Source organism: Hemicordylus capensis, chromosome 1, assembly GCF_027244095.1.
Source record: "Hemicordylus capensis ecotype Gifberg chromosome 1, rHemCap1.1.pri, whole genome shotgun sequence".
Lineage (NCBI taxonomy): Eukaryota > Metazoa > Chordata > Lepidosauria > Squamata > Cordylidae > Hemicordylus > Hemicordylus capensis.
The window spans coordinates 313,388,992-313,410,762 of record NC_069657.1 but is presented as its reverse complement, the minus strand read 5'-3'; the positions used below and the strand labels follow the sequence as shown (position 1 = coordinate 313,410,762).

At 44.4% G+C, this 21,771-nt stretch overlaps 1 long non-coding RNA gene across 1 annotated transcript; it reads right to left on the bottom strand.

Annotated features, from left to right (window-relative positions):
• Positions 1–6,549: 6,549 nt before the first annotated feature.
• Positions 6,550–15,122, bottom strand: LOC128350906 (uncharacterized). Its single transcript, XR_008319511.1, has 3 exons — positions 15,038–15,122; positions 10,243–10,408; positions 6,550–7,231 (listed from the first exon to the last, which is right to left on the bottom strand). It is a non-coding gene; the product is annotated as an uncharacterized LOC128350906 (long non-coding RNA).
• Positions 15,123–21,771: the final 6,649 nt, after the last annotated feature.

Genomic DNA, 21,771 nt, shown 5'->3' with positions numbered 1-21,771 from the left:
TAAATCATTCTCTCAGCTGCTAAAATTTCCAGCACCTCTTTCCACCTGTACTTCAAGTAGCAGTGGGAGCAGTGTTCATGGGAGCACAGTGATTCCTGTCCAGAAAGGCAATTTAGGATACCCTGGTAAATGGTACTAAAAGCTACTGAAAGGTAGGAGAAAACAGGATCACATTCCTTTCCCCTCTTCTGAGACTCCTGATGCCTTAGAGTCAAGCAAGGAGATAGTAGTAGGCACTCTTCCAGTCTCTCTATCTGCATCTTTACTGTAATAACTAAAACTTATCCAAGCTGCAGCAGCAGCAAACAAATTCCAATAATATTTAGGTATATGTTCTGTATGACAAGTAGAATCTGGATCGGCACAGATACTCAAAATTTTATTTTCCAAGAACATAAGTCACTGCAGGCTACCAAGGAGCCAATGCAGTTATTAAAATTTGCATAAAAATCAAGTGGGTTTTTTTTTAAATCTCTTGAAACAGCTCTGTTAGATGGCTCTGCATAGGCATGATAGTAGCAAAGAAAGAATTATGTGTAAAGCAACCCACAGATCAGGGATGATCACTAGTACTAACATTCAAGCATTCCTTATTCCAAAATTACTTAGGACATTTGCAAAAGTGATGCTTGTTATGTCTGGAATTACAAACACTTCATATGAGTGCATGTTAAAAACCATGGGAGGAAAGCCAGCTCCACATGGAAATGGAAATAGAAAGCAATGAAAATGAGGGGGGAAATTGAATGTCATTTTTATTTATTGTTAGATTTATATACCGCCTATCATTAAAAACAATCCCAAAGCAGTTAATACAATGATTGACACTTTTTCTGTGTGGAAAAACAAAACCTCAGTTGTCTTAAAAATTAGTTTTTCTTATATCCAGGATTTAAACCATCTTCAAGAATACAAAGGAAAAGAAAATGATAAGAAAATCATGATTATTATTTTTTAACTTAAAAAAACCTCTTTGGAATTAGAGCAAGTTCTTCATCCTCTGTGGTAGGATTATTTTGAACTGCACAGGGTGTTTGGTGGGGCGGGGGATGGATTATTGTTAATCTTATCAATAATACTTCCATGCATCGAGTGCTTCAATAGTCTAATTTTCTCCTCACAAACAATTTGTGAAGTAAGTTGGGTTAAAAGATAATTATGGCTTTTTCAATGCTTTCTAGTGAGCTTCATAAGTGAACCCAGGTCTTCTAACTTTAAAAGCAGTATTCTATTCATAGTGAAAGCCCAGGTCAGTCATGACCAATGGGACTTTAGTTAGTCATGACTAATTTGTCTTCTTGATCGTGACTAACTATTCTGCCTGACTGCCGTTTACATGCAAATGTGTAAATGGTGATTCTGCCTGATTCCTACTTCCCTTATGGCTTCCAGCAAAGGAGAATACGGGAAAGATTTGCTTAAGCTTTGTTCTGGTTGTTCAAGTCTGGATCCAACCCTAGAGATTATGGGAACCTGTGTGTTTTGATTAAGTGCTGCCAGGTAGCTGGACTGAGTAACTTCCAGATTATGTATTTATTTCCAAAATAAGGGAGAACAACCATATGTCTTATCCCACAGCCCACTGTGTGTTTCATATCTATCAGAAGCTGATCCAAGCCTGGATAAAACACCCTAAACGTAATCTTCAGATTCTACGAAGCGCAGACCACTGGGGCACTTCCAACATGTCCTCCTATTTACCATCAAATCTGGTGAAGAGTTCTGTAGAATTCAAAAGCTTGCTGTTCCATGCAGTGGGACTCTGAATTTGGACCTAATAAAAGTATTCCCTCCCCCTTGGATTCTGATTTATTAGAAGCCCTATTCGCACATTATGTTCAGCACTCATACAATCTGTGTACAGTGTACATGGGGACAGATCTGCACAAGGTATATTTATTCACGTCATGCTGAATGTGGGTACAGCAGGACACTTTGGTATAGCTGGTCTTGTGGTAGCAAACATGACTCGTCCCCTTAGCTAAGCAGGGTCTGCCCTGGTTGCATTTGAATGGGAGACTTGATGTGTGAGCGCTGCAAGATATTCCCCTCAGGGGATGGAGCCACTCTGGGAAGAGCATCAGAAGGTTCCAAGTTCCCTCCCTGGCAGCATCACCAAGATAGGGCTGAGAGAGATTCCTGCCTGCAACCTTGGAGAAGCCGCTGGCAGTCTGTGAAGACAATACTGAGCTAGATGGACCTGTGACCTGACTCAGTACCGCCATTCACACAAAAGCCAGTATGTGTGCACAGAGATCTGAATGTAACTACAGCACAATGTCTGAATAGGGCTAGGGTCATTGATCTTACAAATCTTAAAATATGTTTCTCTGAATGGAGTGATGGAAACTTCAAGTCACCATCACATAATAAGGGCTATGGTGAACTGCACATCTGCCTCTTGTACTGCAAGTCTATATTCTCTCCTTTATACTGACATGCTATGGTCCAGAGCCAGATTCCTATATGATATTACAGGGAAATGGCATGGGAGCCAGAGCAGTAGTGTGAAAGGGGAAATAGAACTGGTTCAGTAGTTACCTTATGAATATTGCTAAAATTAAAAAGTAGAGTATCTATATCATAAACAAGGAGCTTCCCTGTTGCTGGGCCTCTGACACAAAAGAATCAGGAACAGGCAGCTTCTCGCTGATGTGGCTCAGAGTGCCTGAAAATTATTTCCTGCAGAAAATTCTTTCTTTCATTCTTTTCTTGGCTGCAGGAATCTTTACATCCAGTGCCCCCCAGATTGCATGGAGAGTGACCATGCCAGGACCAAATAATGGATGCTGATTTAGCTACTTGCACATTGGCATCTAAAGCTGCCAACCATGAGATTAGAGTATAAAGCTTTAGTCCAAAGCTCAACTATTTGGAAGAAAATTGCACAGGAATAAAGTGTTTTCCACCAGGGTGCCAATTACATAGATGTAGCTTGTGTTATTTATGATGCATTTGGCTCCAATTTCCCACATTTATTGGGTCACTAGGAATATTTAATCGGTTAGGGGTGGTTCATGCAGCCTTTGAATTGGAGCTGTTGATTAGCTGCAGGAGAGTTTATGAGTTAAGCACATAGTAAAACAAAATAGTACTCAAGGCAAAGAGCGAAAACTCCATACTAACAGAATATTAACAGTGTTTCAAGTATTTAATCGGCAAAATGGCATTCTATAATAATATTTGGACTTCAACAGATTGTGAAGGGCAGTTCTAAACATGTTTACTCAGAGGTAAGTCCCACTGAGCACAATGGGGCTTGTTCTCTGGTGTGATTAGGATTGCAGTGTAATAATATTTATGAGAACAATAACAGTGTTTGAGTGATAAAGTCATCACTTCCATTATTTAAAGCAGATTAGACATTGCATATAACAACACAGTCCACATGAAGCATTTAGTATCACAGAGTTGGAAGGGACCTTGGAGGTCTTCTCGTCTAGTCCCCTGTTCAGTGCAAGAATCTGCTACAGCAAGAGGGGGCATCAGGTTGCTTGGGAGCTACTGGTAACTCCCAATATTCTGGTAACTCCAGATATTCCCCTCAGGGGATGGTGTAACTAGCAGTGCTTTTCTGCCGGCTCCCAGGAGCCCCTCATTTGTGTTTGAGTCTCCAGGCTTGGAGATCTCACTCTTGACATGCTCAGGAGCCTCACAGCCAGAGGCGTAACTATAGGGGGGGCAGGGGGGACACGTGCCCCGGGCGCCATCTTTTTTGGTCACATGGGGGGCGCCACCATGACAAAAAAAAAATTTTTTTTAATTTTTTTGTTAATACAAATGTTTCCTGCTCAGTGCAGCAGCACTGCAGCAGTCAAGGGAGCGCGTCGGCGCCCCCTCCCCCATGAGCGGTCCCTTCCGCGCTGCCCGCGCCCCCCCCATTGCTTTGCTGGCGCCTGGCGGCCAGTCAGTGGCCTGGCTTAGCGGCGGCGGTGGGCGCTTGTGAGGAAAAACCTAAGTATAATGTAGTATGTTGGGGGCGTGGGGGGGGCGCCATTTCAATGCTTGCCCCGGGCGCCATTTTCCCTAGTTACGCCTCTGCTCACAGCAGCATGGGCTCTCCATTTTTGGCACATGGGGACAGGTCACTTAGATGACAGTGGGCCTGTCATCCCTAGATTTGGCTCCTAACAAGCAAATTAGAAAAGGGAGCAGATGCATACCCTCCCTATGTTGGGACACCCTAAGTAGACCCCAGAAGTTAAGTAAAGTGGGTGAACTTCCAGCCAAGGCCACTCTGCACTCAGAGTGAACCTGCCTCACCCTCCCCTCCTTTCGCAAAGGATAGCAGCAAGCTAATGCACCGGTTAACTCAGGAAGAACACAGATAAGGCTCGTGGAGGTAACTCTCCCCCTTCACAAAAGAGTTGGAGTCAGCGATAAGAACCTCAAGATGCACCCATTAAAAGTACTGATTGGATTATTGGACTATCCGTCCATGCAGATTTCCTCTTCTCACGTCCTTGCAATCTATTTTCATGACAATCAGCCTTGGCTTGCCTCGGCAATTCCCACATTGTTACACTCGGGAAGAGCGATCAGCAACAATGGAATCCTTGCTGGTTTTACCCAACATACCCATTCAATAGAAAAAGTCAACTGGAATGTTCACCCAGGACATGTTTTGGACAAACCCCAATTCCATGTTCCAGTGTGCTCTATGCGTACCATCTACTTTGGAGTCACCAGCTGCTGCTTGGGCAATTTATTATTCACAGGCCACCACGCTAGGCTGTGTTCTGTTCTTCGTCCCACTCCCCAGATCGGCTTTCTTGCCTAGCCTGATCTGCCCAGTCTTCCTTGCTAACATAGGATGCTGGTTCCACAGAGGAAGCACCGTTGCAGATTCACCTCTATCAACTAACCCCTCCAGCCTCCAGGCCCCTGCCTCTGATTGAGCTGTCCCTGAGGAACAAGGTCCTTCGGTTGTTCCAGGAGCCCTGAGGTTTCTTCATCCAGATCAGGTGATATGAGTGTTTCCCCCTCACTGGGCCCATCTCTATCCCTATTCATTTTTCCTAAATCCAGCCACCTCCCTCTCTAAAAGCCACTTTCTTGTGCCCGCTTGGGAATTTGTACAATTAGGACTTTAAGCTAAAACACCTCATTGCAGTTAAAAGTATTTTAAATAGTAATATTGCTTTAACCACACATTTCTTTCTGCTGTATGCCTCCCTCCAATAAAGACTTTCTGTTGATTTTGAAACAAGTCTTGCCTCAGTTCAATCATTTCCTGGGTCCACAACTTTGCACAAATCTAATCTGACGTGGCATTGTCCTTTCTAAGATAATTTCCCCACACAAGCCCGAACACACATTTAGAGGTGTTCACCAATCATTAACAATGGGGCTGCTCTGGGAAGAGCACCGGCATGCTTGCATGCAGAAGGTTCCAAGTTCCCTCCCTGGCATCTCCAAGATAGGGCTGAGAGAGACTCCTGTCTGCAACCTTGGAGAAGCCGCTGCCAGTCTGTATAGACAATACTGAGCTAGATGGACCAATGGTCTGATTCAGTATAAGGCAGCTTCCTGTCTCCCCAGCTTATCTGAAGTAGCTGTTCAGGTGTTTGAACTTCTGTTCTCCCTCCCTCCCTTTCCAGCTATTCATGCAAATCTGATAGGCTGGCTGAGTGGAGGCACGACTGCGCCATTTTTAATCTCTCTTTGAGTGCTCAGGGTTGCTTTTACTCTTTCTCTGATCCATTCATCTCAATTTCTCCTCCCCACAAAGCAGACAATCTTGTTCCCCTTCTGTCCTGTGGCAAACGTGTCCTGGAACTCAGGGATTTTGGTGTTAAAAAAATCCCTTCATCAGTAGATGTCAATTTCTGTACCAACTGCCATTTTGTGACTGACTCTGCTTCCTGAAGCTGCCATTTCAAGCTCATCTGTTTCTGAGCATATCTCAAAGTACTGGCATTGACTTTTAAAACCCTATGGACTTGGGACCTAGGTATCTAAAAGACTTGCCCCAATACTAAAGTCATTTTCTGAAGTCCTTCTCTGGTGTCCCCTTTTAGCAAGTAGTGGGTGAGAACTGGAGAAAGAGCCTTTTCAGTGGAGATCTCTATCTATGAAAAGTCTCTGCAGGGAGACTTTGCTGGCACCTAATGTTATGTCCTTTCCCCACTAGGCAAAGACCCTTTTATTTAAACTTGTCTTAAATTGGTTTTAACTTGTTTGACATGCTGTTTACTACACTGCTGATTTAAATTGTGCTTTTGTAACATTTCACTGATTTTTGCCTATTTTTTATTATGTTCATGATAATTAGAAGCTTCCTTGAGGATGGCCACACTGAAGAACAGGTTATGATTATGTTAAAACGAACAAACAAATATGTCAGGAAATCTAGTTTCTAAGCAACTTTTAGGTGCATGAAGGAATTAGACATTTAAGCCGTCATTCTAACATTACCTTTTATATTTTTAGATGAGAACTCTGTGAAAGCATGTATTGGGGAAAATACACTTATTATGTATGGGGGGAAATACACTTATGCACTTATGATATATAAGTGCATATGGTGTGCATACATTATGATGAATGTCCAAAATGTGATCATTATTGACATTTATGTGTTGGTGCTGAAAATCCCAGATATGTTTTGTGAAACTCCAAAGATACATATCCCTGTTTTCCAGACATGCACCAGTGAATGCTAACAATTACATATTAGTTGGGATGGAATTTGTTTCGATACATAGTCTCATTGTCATCATTTATTTTACAATACTATGCAGTGACACACAAGAATAGGCAATGAGATCTGGGCAGAGTGTGTTATTCCAAAGGAGGACTGTGCTCACAAATGGCTCAGGGTGAGATTTGGCAGGATGGTGCTAATAGCACTTTGACATGGGAATATCTGGATGGAAAACACTCCACTGTTTCATATTGACCTCGGAGTGCACAACACTAGAACACAGCCCTTGATTGCCATTGCAACAAGCTGCATTTTGTGTTGTGTATGTCAATTTGTCTATGTCTAACACAATTCATTTAGATACACAAAGGGCTCAATGTGTGTGTTACAGATCTTTTGCCGCCAGCGTCCTGCTCTGCTTCACTGAGGATGGCAGGAAAACAGCCGAGGTAATTGGTTTATCACCTCTTCATCACTCATGATGACCCTCTGAGGTTGAGAACCTTTTATTACTGAAGACTCCACGGTCTTGATAACTGGTCGTTTTCAGCTCGAGGCCAATTTACAAAAGCTTTTTCTGTTGTTCTAAAGGAAAAAAGAAAAGTCGGTATGAGTTAAATCATCCAATATATTTTGCTGATTCACAATCTAGATATAGTGATGCATTCACATTCATGGCTGCTACAAATGTGACATCCAACATGGAAGGCACTTCCATGTAGGAAATAGCATTAATGTGTGAACCAGACAATTGTTCATAAAGTTATTCTCATGACTCCTGGGGGGAAAAAACATATAGATCTGTGATTCTCACATTATGTTTGTTCATGAAATGACATCCCAAAGGAACAGCTCTCAAATACAGCAAAATATTTTGTGTGAACCAGACCTTGGCAAACAAAATGAGATTGGACTGGATTCTATCTTAGCACTCCATAAATAAAAAACCCTTCTGTTCATGGAAGGAGACTTGCATTGACATAAGGACTGCTTCTGCTTACAGAAGTACTCCTTCTGTGAGTGTAACTCTCCTTCCGTGAACAGAAGGAGCTAAGTTAGGATCCAACCCAATGAGTACAACTGAAAAAGTGAATTTAATTTACATCTTCAGAAAACACAATGAGCTGGGTCTCACGATCCGTGAGACCCAGTTTGGGGCAGTGAGTGGGGAGAGGGAGCCCTCTCCCGATTGCCGGCTCTGTGACGGAGCCAGCGGGGGCTGGGCGGAGTGGGGGCCATGTGGCCCCCACAAGCCCCAGTGTGCCCTGCGCAAGTGCGCAGGGCATACTGGGGAGACCCCCGGAGACAGGAAGCGACTTTTCGCCTCCCCTCCGGGGGGTCTACTCATGAGTAGGCGAGGCGCGAACCCGCACTGTGGCTACTCACGATACTAAAAATCAGGTTTGCGGACTACTTGCTCCGCAAACCTGGATTTTACCAGGGGTTCTTGAGCGGGTTACCCACTCTAGAACCACTGGGCTCGCAGCCGAGCCTGGTGGTTCTTACGATTAACAAAAATCGGGCTAGGCTCTCCTAGCCCGATTTTTGTTAATCGTGAGAATAGCCCCAGTGTTTTCAGCAGTTTTAAACTATTACTACTAACAATAGTACAGTAATCTCATTAGTCTGCATTTGTGTCTGTCTGCATTTCCCACTGGCTCATCTGGTGGCCACTCAGGGATGGGCCTTCTTTGCTGCTTCCCTGAGGCTTTGGAATGTACTCCCTACTGAAATAAGAGCCTCCCCATCTCTGACAGCTTTAAAAAAAGTCTTTAAAGATGCATCTGTTCACCCAGGCTTTTAATTAATATTGTTTTCATGGTTTTAATGCTCTTTTAAAACATTGTTTTTTAAAAAATTAAATTGTTGTTATGGTTTAAACTTTTTGTTTTTGTTTTAACTAACGTTTTACTTTCTGTTTTTATTTTGTTGTAAACCACCCCGAGACGTAAGGTTTGGGCAGTATAAAAATATGATAAATAAATTAGAAATGATAAGCCAAATGGAAACTTTCCTAAAGAACATCAGTTTTCAGGGTGTGTGTGTGTGTTTTTAGTAGAGAAACAGTAGAGGACTGTGCATGGGTGTAGTGTCAATTGGACAAGGGGGGAACAAATGTCCCCAGACCCAAAGGGTCAGGGGGCCCACAAGGCTCTCCCTGTCTTGGGGATGGGGTGTGTGTCCTGCCACTGCCACCTCTTCCGCCTGGCGCTATATGAGTCTGGGCCCCTCCTCCTTGATCCTTTCTCCCCAGTGACTCCCCCTTTCCCACTCCTCCTTCTCCTCATCCGGGCACCCACTTCCGCCAGCCCTTTCCTTTCGCCTTCAGGAGCTGCGGCTCTCCCTCTCTTCTCTCCCCACTTCCGGGTCCTCCTTCCTTTTCTCCTCCAGCTGAGTTAAGGGCAGGGGCATTGCCACCAGAGCAGCATGCGGATGCATGGGCAGGGTGCTCTTGTCCTTCCCGGGGTGAGAGTAGCTGTCTTGCTTCTTCCCCCCATCCCCGTGGCAGAACAAGGCATGCATATGGCAAACAGGCCAGCCAAGGAGCTCATGCCAGCTGCCCTGACAGGCTGGGGTCAAGGCGGCAGCTGAGAGGGAGAGAAGGAGGGAGATGTGCCCTGCTGGGCTTGGCTGCTGCCGCTAACTGAGCAGGATCCATCACACTTTGCTAATTGCCCCACCCCTTTGCATCTGACATCAGATGCAGGGCGCGTGGCTTGGGGCACTGGAGCATGTACATGCTTTGTGTGCACAACGGAGGCCCCCTGCCAGCACTTTCCCCCTGCCCTGCCCCACCCCCGAAGCTTGCTACGCCCCTGGGAGCATGGTATACTTAACTCTTTCCATGTCTGCCACTTCACCATTCAGCATTGACCACCCCCACCCCCCGTTACATTTCTTCTCACAGATTTCCTGATGAGTTTGCAAACACCTTTGCAAACACACATTTTTAACTGTGTGGGTGGAAAGCCAGTCTAGGACACTGGGACAATGGAGACAGCTCCATTGTTCCAGGGACAAGATTGGCAGCAAGATTAAAAGGCATTCTGTTGTTTATATTCAATATTAATTGCAAAATGATGGGCATGATCCAGCCAGACTTAAGCACTTGGAAATCCTGCTGATTTCATTACATACACTGCACTCTTCTGTTGAGATCAATGGGAAACCACAGTGCCTATCTTCATCAGGATGTTTTGATCTTACAGAGCTAGATGAGCCTTGGTGTTCTTCACACAGCAGGCTTTACCATGGATTTACTGCGAGGCTTTACTGCGAACCCAAAGTTGTCCCAAAAAGTCAATGCAAAAAAGTTGCTTTTTAAAATCCTGATTATAAATCGGACTACACTCTAAGGTGCAGTGAAAACCCCGAATTGTGTGTGAAGTGCTCCCCGATAGCTTGCAGGGACTTCGAGGTAAATATGCCTGATATGTGAACACATACTCCTTCCATTCCAGAGGAGATGCGAGATAAAGGACTTTAAAAGTCCTGTGTGAAAAATGCCTTTGATTTTTCTTAATTTTCCAAATTTCAGTGAAAATTTGTTGCACTTGCTATAAATCTGACTTCCTGGAATTAGGTACGTTGCTCACCTCAAGGCTTGTAACATAGGTATACGCTTTAGAATTACTCAAGGGGAAACTCCCAGTTGACTGACAATTCCTCCAAACATCTACCTCCAAATGATTCTGATGCTCATTTGCAGCTGAAGATGAAGCAAGTCCTTTTCTCAAAGGTGAATATCCCTTTGTCAGAGATCTGTTAAAGATTGAACAGTGGTCAAACAACGAAGGGGGAGAGGATGACGATGCAAGTCCCGCCCGGGGGATTTCTACCTGGCCCTGGCAGGGACTGGGGGAATCCCTGCCTGATGACAGCATAATTGTGCGAGGCTGGGGGAGGCTGTTGCAAGATCTCTACCCGAGATCTTGTGTGGCATCGAGATCTTGCAAGACCTGCCCCAAGTGTTAGGGGCAGAGGCGTAACTATGGGGGGGGCAGGGGGGGCACGTGCCCCGGGCACCATCTTTTCTGGTCATGTGGGGGGCGCCGCCATGACCAATTAAAAAAAATTTTTTTTAAATTTTTTGTTAATACAAATATTTCCTGCTCAGTGCAGCAGCGCTGCAGCAGTCAAGGGAGCGCGTCGGTGCCCCCTTCCCCACAAGCGGTCCCTTCCGCGCTGCCTGCGCCCCCCCATTGCTTTGCTGGCGCCTGGCGGCCAGTCAGTGGCCTGGCTTGGCGGTGGCGGCGGGCGCTTGTGAGGAAAAACCTAAGTATAATGTAGTATGTTAGGGGGGCGGCAGGGGGGGCGCGGTGGGGGGGCGCCATTTCAGTGCTTGCCCCGGGCGCCGTTTTCCCTAGTTACGCCTCTGGTTAGGGGCTATATAAGGGAGGACTGGCCAATGAGGAGGAGCCAGTCCAGGAGGGCAGAGGCGTAACTATAGGGGGGGCAGGGGGGGCACATGCCCCGGGCGCCATCTTTTCTGGTCACGTGGGGGGCGCCGCCATGACCAATTTTTTTAATTTTTTAAAAAATTTTTTTGTTAATACAAATATTTCCTGCTCAGTGCAGCAGCGCTGCAGCAGTCAAGGGAGCGCGTCGGTGTCCCCTTCCCCACGAGCGGTCCCTTCCGCGCTGCCTGCGCCCCCCCCCATTGCTTTGCTGGCGCCTGGCGGCCAGTCAGTGGCCTGGCTTGGCGGCGGCGGGCGCTTGTGAGGAAAAACCTAAGTATAATGTAGTATGTTGGGGGGGTGGCAGGGGGGCGCGTGGGGGGCGCCATTTCAGTGCTTGCCCCGGGCGCCGTTTTCCCTAGTTACGCCTCTGCAGGAGGGCTCACTCTGGAAGGAGACCAGGGATTGTGATGGAGCCTTGTGGGGAGCACCTCCTGCCAGGGGCTTGTGAATGAAACAAGCCTTGGGGGAAAAGGAATAACACTCCCCATCGGCCATAAACTTTGTCCTGGCCCCACTGACGCTAGATCATAGAATGGCCTGGCACACACACCTGAGGCAGGGCAAGAAGGGGAGTTCCAGCAGGATGTATGCCATGCACAGCTTGCAGAGATGTTGTGTGCACACCAGCAGCAGGATGAAGGGGGTGCCTGGACACCACAGAGGCCACATGGGGGCCATCACTGTGTCTACAACGGATTCTCCCTCCTCCCACCTGGGGGGCACCCACCTAGCCATGCAACAGCAGCTCAACACAATTGCTGTCTCCATGCACACAGGCAAGTAATGCTGCTGTGGAGGAGAGCGGGGGTGCACTCACTAATTCAAAGTTTCTTTCTAGTAGGAAAGTGTAAGATTTGGGTGGATGTTGAGAGGTTCTTGTTACAAAGGCATAATAGAAACTCCTATTTTGCATTTAGATTCTGTTTTTAAAATGGTCATGTATAGCACAGCAGGAAATATCTGTGGTAGAGCTTTTCTCTCTGTTGGGTTTAAAAAAAAACTTGCAGAGAATATTTCTTTAACCTAGCACATCATGAAAAAAATGTGGTTTCTCTGACCTACAGCCTGAAGTGGTACCTGCCTGGCCCACACATGGTGCAGGAGGAAGGGTCACTTTACATGGGCCCAGAAGTCCAGGGGGAAGCCTGAGCTGGAAGCCCTTTACCATGACAAAAACAATTGAGGCTAATAATGTGAATGATGCTTGGGGTTGTTTATGCAAATGTGTTTCCCTGTGGGTCAGTTCTGACAATACAGCCCCTGCACACGCTGTTATGATAGGGACACACTCTGAGTGCACCCATCGGGATGTCCTCTGTAGACTTCCCAATATACCCCTTTATTGTGCTCCAGATACTTGTTTAAGCAAGCATGAACAGCCCTGCCACAAACAATAAAAGAACGTGCCAGGAGGGCACCAGGAAGTCACCAGAGTTACACCAGCTTCTTGATATTTATTTCTCTGAGATGTACCAGTGGCTAATCCCATGTGTGGCAGCTCTCGCGAGAGTTTGGAGAGCTGCTGGAAAGCCATGGGGCCAGAGAAAGAATATGGTGGTGGTGGTGGATGGCCAAAGAAAATGGAAGCTGGTGGGTGGGTGGCCGCGACTGGCAGCAGGCTGGAGGGCGGGCGGGCGGGCAGCCAGAAAGCGGGTGGGCGGCACAAAAGAAGGATATAAGAGTGGGTGGCGGCTAGGGAAGAAGAAGAAGAAGAAGGCAGCTGCGGGCAGGCTGGGGGAGAAGATGGGCGGGGTGGGCAGGCAAAAAATGGTGGGGGAGAAGGTGGTGGTAGCGATGGCAAACTAGGGGCTCAGATGCTCTTTGCACAATTAGCTAGTTTACGATATTATTTCTGATTTTCACTTGAAAGTATGCACAGCAGCATGAAACCTTTTCAGGGTTAAGGGCCCGAAAAATCTACCCAACAGCCAGTAAAAAAATCCCAAGAGCTTTCTGCAATTAGTTTCCAACCGCTGTGCATGATTGTTTACAATGCAACCACTGTAAAAGGTATCCCAGGTTGTCTGACAGGAAAGGCAATCTAAAGAGAAGTCAGGAACAAGTCTAGTAGGAGACATCCTCCAGGACGTTTTTCAAACCCAGCATTTAGCCCGCATCTCCTCTGGAGTGGAGGTGTGCATTCAGAGGCCAGATTTAGCCTGAAGTCCCTGCAAGCTTTCAGGTAGCACTTCACACACAATTTGTGTTTTTCATTGTGCATTAGAGTGTAGGCTGGTTCATATCCAGGGTAAAAAAAATCCACTTTTTGTGTCAGTTTTGGGGGGCAACTTTGAACTCGCAGTAAAGCCTGACAGAAAAACTGCAGTAAAGCCTGCTGTCTGGGAAAGCTCCACGAAGAGTTAAGAAACATCCCAAAGTCTTCATTTCCCCTCTGTCCTCCCAGAAACTAGGAGGAGCTGTAGTATGGACAAGTTTGTTATTCAAGTGGAGTCTGAAACTGAGATGCTGCCTGGGCCAATGTCAACGCCACGCTTAGCACAGTTATTTCCTATGGGATTTTTTTAAAAGCCAGTCATATAATTCCTGATGTTGACTGTGAATTTTCTGTTAACTCAAATTTTACATAGCCTGTTATACAAGTCTCTCTGCACAGAGGAGGGGCAACTGTCTTTCCCTCCCCACTCACTGTTGAGGGTTGTTAATTTTGTAAAACAGCAGAGCACTAAGGAATGAGCACACACTCCAGTTACAGAGTAGGTAGCAGAGGATGGTTTAGTTGTTGCAGCTATTTAGATAAAGCACATGGAGATCCTTGTATGACTAAACACTTAATATTTATTGGTTTAATACACTTAGATAGGAAAGACTTGTATCTAATCTAAAGGACTACTTAATGGATAGGTAAAGACAGAGAGAGATGTTTCCATCTGCTCTCTAGGGGGAAAGGAAGGATTGTGACTCAGCACAGGAAGTGCGGAAGAGAGGGGTCATAGAGTAGAGACAGGTAGAACAGTTAGGGAAACCCTTAGTGGTCATTAGGATAGCTGGTGTAAAAGGTTGATGCACTGGAACTCCATCTCCTACTCTCACATCCTCCGCCAGCAGTGAAAGGGTGGGTAGGTGTGGGGGGGCTCAACGTGTGTGGGGTGTGTGTGGAGTGGCTCAACTTGTGTGTGCCCTGGTAACAACAACAACAACAACAAAAAAGCCCATCTAGAAATGTGGCTGCACACCTCATAAGGTTGGCTGGCTGCAGGGCTGCTGGGGTACTATCTCTGAAGATTCCTCAAATTTAAAACCCGCCCAACCATCTACAAATAGAAACAACCACATCAAGGATTATGGTTCTCTTTTCTTCTTGTACGGTGTGTTCCTGTCTTCAGAGCATTCAAAATGGGACTGCGCTACACACTTGCAGTCTGACCTTTCGCCATCTATTTTACTGCTCCACTGTTCTACCACCAAACTGAAAAGTTCAACATGACATATTCCCCCCTCCCCCCGCTTATTCTCTGATCAAACAATATAGAACTTTAATCTTTTCTCCCTACTGTTAAATTTCAGCAATAGCTCTCACCACTTGCAGTATGACACATTTTGAGACCCTTGCCATTTAAAGGGACTAAAAATAAAAACTCTTTATAGAAAACTGCTAAAAACTATCCTCAGAAGTATTTGAGTGAGATGGGAAGAACGGAATTCTTATTCTTTGGCTATTAGGAAAGGTATCTGGAAAAAGAGTTACCCAAAAAAAACCCACAATGAGCATAATGTTTTATTATCTATTATTCTGTTACATTCCAAAATCTAAAATTAAAACCAAAATCAATAGTACGATTTTTGCTTTTTAAATATATTTTTGTATCTAACATAGATTTTGACTAATGATATCACAACCAATATGCTTTAGAGGGCAGTTTATTCTTCCCCCCCCTTTACATATATCATAATATGAATGCAATAGACTCACATTAGTAACCTCCACTGAAAGTGGGCACTTTGTAGCAGACCCTATCATTTTCTGGGAAATCTCATGAAGAAACTAATGAAGCTGGACTATGTGGAATAGATTTAAATTGATTGGCACCTCAGTTGTAACACATCACTTATCAATGGCACTTACTTCCAGGAGAGTTTGCTTAGCATCAAGTGATGGGCCTGAACCTGATCAAGAGAAAATCCCCTGGCTTCATTAATTTGTAAATTAGGTTGTAAAGTCTGTCATTGACTTGTCTCACACTAACAGCCAGAGGTGGTAATTCAATTGCTTATTCTATGGGGCTTCCCTCCTTGACTATGGAACAACATTATTTATTATATTTATATACCGCCTGATATTCTATCTAGAGAAGGAGGCTGAAGAAAGGATCTGACTGCTTTCCCCAGAGCAGGTCTTCTGATTCTTACATCAGAAAAATGTTGCCCACACCCCATTTATATTGTAAATAGTTGATTGTAATTTGTAGGCAGGGACTGACATTCACAATGAAGTCAAATCTCTCTTCTGCTAATGAACCACAGGACTCTTCATATAAGCCCTACAGTTAATAATATAGCTATCCTTCTGGAATCTTACTAGAGATATGTAAGACCAGTGCTCAGTTATTCTGGCTGCCCAGTGTGTATACAGAATGAGGGACAACTGCATAATCTTCATCCCAGTATTAATATTTAGCATATTCTGTGTTGTGAATGCTTGGGGCAGGCGGGGAGGGGCATTAGTCTTCTTTTGCTCTCCAAGAGCAGTGTTGCATTTCTTTATTCTTAAACCTCGCCAACCTTTTAAGTGATTCCTGGGGATTCCTGTCTTTTCAAGTTGAGGTACATGCTGAATATATATGATCCACATGCATTGTTTAAAAAGATCAAGAGAAATGAGCATTGTGGAAACTCGAGCAGTAATCCCAGTACTCTCTCTCTCATTTGTCTGTGACAAATGCATTATTCTTTGCATTATACATGATCCAGTTCAAAATCCCCCCCCCCCCGTACTGGTGAAAGGAATAGTATTTACAGATCAAACTCCCTCTATCAAATGGAAATATATATTTTAAGAGAGGTTTTTTTTCATGCAGTTCATACATAACATGAGGGCTCTTGTCACTGCTTATCTCTCCATGCCAGAAAATGATGAAGCATTAATGGAAAACCCAAAATAAAACAAGAAAAGCATGAACGCTTTATTCCCTGAAGCAACATTTCCCTCACGTTCAGCAACAACACTTTCTGATGCAAATGTATCTACATTACAACCTCATGTAAAGCTTTTCTCACTTGATTACTGAATAACTAGGAACTCTAAAGCACTAAATGTCTAGGGATGGACTCTCAGGAATGGGCTAGGTAAGGCCTCTAGAGGCAGCAATACCCTTTAGTTACATATACAGGACATAAGGTTGGCAGGGTAGGTAGCTTTTCTGATCTAATGCATCTTTGTTTCTCTGGCAAAGTAATGGCACAGTGGAATAGTTATGATGGTCTAGTTAAGAATACACAGTTCATATGCTCGAAAACCAATTTCAAGCACCTAGAGTGTTGTGTACTTCTTAAAATGTCTTGAGAAACTCACAATTTCCCCCCTGTTCTTTCAGATGAGCAATCCCATTAACTGTAATTAAAGTCTTCTTTACATTTACGTTTCTATTTAGGTTAGGCTACTTCTTAATTAAGACCTCTTAAAAATATTTCTTCTCTGTACTGGGGGCATTGTGTTATTAATTATACACATTGGATTTGTGGTTGGTTTTCCCCACTAGTATTATATAACATTCTTGAGATTCCTTAACAGGAGAGAGAAGTTATATATGACTGCTTTGCCACACTGAAAATGGGTTAACTCTACATCCTGTAGGATTACAACATTTAATTTAGGCTAACTTAATTAAAAAGACAGGCTCAGGTACTTTGGGCCCCACCAGGTAGATTTTGTTAATGTAACACAATAGTTTAATGTATCCACTTATATCATCTTCTAACAGCTAGGCAACAGAGACTGTATGATGGCCCACCAACAGGATTTTCTCAGCTAGTACACAATATGCATTAATACCACCCTATATTCAAGTTCCTTTTCATTTTAAAAAGATTGTCCAGGGACTCTGCATTATTAGTACTGCCTTCCTACAGCCACTAGGTGTTAAAGCAACTGGCCGGATGATCATGCTCATATTTTATCCATATAGCCATCTCATAAAGCAGAACATTCACTGATAAATGTCAATTATAAGTAGTAAGGCTTCCAAACTGAATTATTATTTGATATAATATTATTATTTGATGATGATGATGATGATGATGATGATGATGATGATGATGTGTGGTCGGGATCATGCAAAAAAGGTGTTCTCCCAGGTAACTTGGTCCTAAGGCATTCAGGGCTTTAAAGGTCATCACCAGCACTTTGTATTTTGCCCAAAAACCTATTGGCAGCCAATGCAGTTGTTTTAAAACAGGCATAATGTGTTATCTCTAATAAATCCTGCAGACCAATCTAGCCACTGCATTTTGGTCCAACTGAAGTTTCTGAACTACATATAAAGGCAACTCCTTGTAGCACACATTGTAGAAGTTAGACTTAGAGGTTTCTAGACAGTGCAACACAGTTCTGAGATCATTATCTTCAAGGAACAGATGCAGCTTTTGTATCAACCAAAGTTGATAGAAAGTGCTTCTGGCCTTCATAGCCTCAACCTGAGAAATCAAGAAGCACTCCAAGCTATTTACCTGTTCTGTCAAGAAGCACTCCCAAGCTATTTACCTGTTCCTTCAGTGGGGAGTGCAACCCCATCCAGAACAGGAAGATCTATTACATCCCTTGAAGTATAACCCCTTACCAGTATTCCCTCTAACAAGGATTCCCAGATGTTGTTGACTACAACTCCCAGAATCCCCAGCTAAAATGGCTTTTGCTTGGGAATTAAGGGAGTTGTAGTCCACAACATCTGGGGATCCCTTACCACAAGTACCTCTGTCTTGTTTGGATTCAATTTCAATTTATTATCCTCCATCCAGTTCATTACTTTCGGCAGACATTTAGGAGGGTTATGCCATTTCTTGATGATGATGTCATGGAGAAATAGATTTGGGTGTCATCAGCATACTGTTGACACCTTGTTCCAAATCTCCTGATGATCTCACTCAGTGGTTTCATGTAGATGTTAAAAAGCATCGGAGACAATATGGAACCCTGAGGGACACCATACAATAGCTCTCGTTTCAGAGAGCAACTGTCTCCAAGCGACAGCATCTGAAATCCACCAAAGAGATAGGAATAGAACCATACCACCTATTCCCAAATCCCCCAAACGATCCAGAAGGATACCATGATTGATAGTATAGAGAGCTGCAGAGAGGTCCAAAAGACCCAACAGTCACACTCCCTCTATCCATTCCTTGGTAGAGATCATCCATCAGTCTGACCAAGGCTGTCTCCACCCCATTGAAAGAGATTGTGCTGTCGAGTCAGTGTCGACTCGTGGCGACCACAGAGCCATGTGGTTTTCTCGGTAGAATACAGGAGTAGTTTACCATTGCCTTTCCCCACACAGCATGAGATGATGCCTTTGCCATTGTCACTGAAGTGAATATCCGCATGCAGCACCTTCCTCTATCGCAGCTGCCTAGGGTTGCCAACACTGCCTTGGCTGAAATCGGGACGAGACTCGGAGGAGGCTGAGGGGGGCTGGGGACATGGCCACCTATGGGTGGGGCTTGTTGTTTTACTTTTAAGGCCACCACTGAGTGTTGGCAGAGCGGGACGGTGATGAGAGCTCTCCCACCTCCCCAACGATGTGAAATGAATGGCTGCTGCTGTTGAGCTGCTCTGGCTGGGACAGGGGCAGACTCACTGGGAGGGATGGGTGCACTGCAGCTGAAGAAGACTGAAAGCAAAGCACTCACTTCACCAGTGAGTGACTGACTGACTGACCGAGGGAGGGAGGGACCGAGTTGGAGAGAAGGCGGCGAAAGACTGCCTTCCTCAGCCCTGCCTTCCTCCAAATGAAGCAGACAGGCCGATTGCAGGCTTCCGTAATATAATTGCAGACTATAATTACCCATCACTGAGCGCTCTAGGGCAAGCTTCTTAAGTAGAGGTCTCACAATTGCCCCATTCAAACATGGATACATCCTGCCTTCCCTCAGGAGGCATTAATGATGTCAACTAGGCCACCTCTAACAACCTTCCTGCTAGATGTTATAAGCCACGTTGAGCTTATAAAGGACAAGTGGTAGGCCAAACATCTTCAAGGAGCATGTCCACATCCTCAGGAGTCACGGATTGAAATTGATCCATTCTAATTTAACTAGGGAGGTTACTGGACACCTCTGCAAATGACCTCGCCATCCCCATGGAGTCCAAGTTGGCTCGAATGCGAGAAGTTTTATCCACGAAAAAGTTGTTAAAAGCATCACAGTGGGATGATGAAAAATCCAAATCTAAGTTCAGAGATGAGGGAACATAAGTCAATCCCCTCACAACTCTGAACAACTCCGTGGGACATGAACTTGTGGATGCAATACGTGCAGAATAGAATTGCTTCTTCGCTGCACGTATTGCCACAGAATAAGCCTTCAAAAGAGTTTTATGTCATATCTTATCGGATTCAAGTCAAGGTCTTCCTCTACTTGTGCTCTACTCTCTCCTTCTCCCTCACTGCTTCAGCTCCTGTAGCTGTTCAGTGTACCATTGAGCCCGTTTTGAAGCTGAACAGAGAAGATGCTTAGGGGCAATAGTGTCTGCTGCCCTGGAAGCTCCTTGTTACAGGGTTCCACCAGGGCATCAACAGAATCACTGGCAGAACTAACTCTAAAACCCTCCAAGGCCTCTTGGAATCCTATAGGATCCAATAGCATTCTTGGGCAGACCATCCTAATAAGGAGGACCATCCTAATATAGAAAGGCTATCCCAGCTTTCTGTAAACAAACAAACAAACAAACAAACAATCAGAGCAGCTAACAACCCCTCCTCACTAAAAATCAAGAAATACATAATAAATAGTAATAAAACTAGAACACGGGCATAATCCAAACAATCCAAGCAGCAGCAGTCTCAGCTTGATTTAAGGAAGTTCCCATCGCTCTGTTTCAGTCGTGGGCCTCCTGGAAGACAAGCAGAGATGCAGCCAGGTGGACCTCGCCTAAGAGGTGGTTCCTGATTCCAGGCAGGGCCAGCCTCCCCTTTCAAACCCCTGCACTATGACTCAGATGCTGCAAAAGGAAGGGGACAGTACAGGACCTGGACAACGTGGGGCATCCTTTGCTGGTGCCAGGCACTTCCATCCATCTTGATGTGGGCCTCAAAGACCAAGGAAAAGTGTAGGTGCATGGAGTGCAAGTTGTAAGTGAGCACAATTTGTGACATTGCACAACATGTTTCCTGATCACGTGGCAGGTCTGTTAAAGCATCAGCCTTCAGTAGTTTGTTTCCAGTTTCCTGTCTTTGTGGAGCTTGAGCCAGATTGAGAAAGCCTTAACTGTGGTTTTAAACCAGCAGGGTTTGTTTGTTTTTAATCATTGAAGGTTTGTGAAAAGGAAATGTATGTTTGTGTTTCTGCGTGTTGAAAGGCTTTTGTTTCTCTCTTTCTCTCTGTGTGTTCTTTTTTTGCACATCTGTGCATGTATTTCCAGATGTTTGTGTGTGTGCTTGTGTTGCATGTGTGTACATTTGTATGCAGGTATGCTTATTTGCATTTTTTATGAATGTTTCTTTTCCTTTGTGAGTGTTTGTATGCATTTGTTTGTGTTATATACATGTTTTTATGAGTGTGCACATGTTTGCATGTCCATATGTTTGTGTTGTGTGAGTATGCATGTGTTTGTTTCTGTGTTTGTGTGGTGTGTGTCTGTTCAAATGGCTGATTTCTGTGATGTGCATCTGTTTGAGTGACTGTGTATGTGGAGCATGCATCTCTTTTGTGGCATGCTTCTGTGTGCAGTCTGTTGCATGAATTTGGCCATTTTGTATTTGTGTTGCCTATGTGTTTGTGCATGTGTGATGTGTAGTGTTTGTGTTGTGTGCATGCATTTGTGCATGTTGCATTTGTATGTTGCATGTTTGTGTGGTTTTGTGTGTTGCATGTTTGGGCACATTCAACATGTTGCACATTTGGGTGCGTTTGTGCATGGTGTGTGTTCATGTGTTTGTCACATGTATCTGTATTTATTCATTTGTGTGGAGTCTGTTATATGTGTTTGTGTGTTGAGGATGTGTTTGTGTGTTATCCATGCATTTGTGCATTTGTGTGTGTTGAACTTATGTTTGTGTCGTGTGCATGTATTTGTGAATTTGTGTTGCCTGCATGTGTTTGTGCATTGTGTGTTTGTGCACTGTGTGCTTGGCATGTGCATGTTATGTGTTGCATGTCAAAACTGAAATAAATGTGTGTGGCATATTGATATTTGCATGGCATGCACTTGTGTTTCTGTTGCCTGCATTTGTTTGTGATTTTGTATTTGTATCATATTTGTATTGTGTGTGTGCGTATTTGTGTGTTGTGTACATATTTGTGTGTTGGGTGCTTATGTCTTTGTGTTCCATGTCTTTGTTTGTGTATTTGTGTTGTGTGCATGCATTTGTGTGTGCATGTTGCATACATATGTTTGTGCATTTGTGCACCTATTGCATGTGTTGCACACTTGTGTCTTTGCGTGTGTTGCACATTTGTTTTGACAACACATTTGTGTTGTCAAGGCAGAAACCTTCT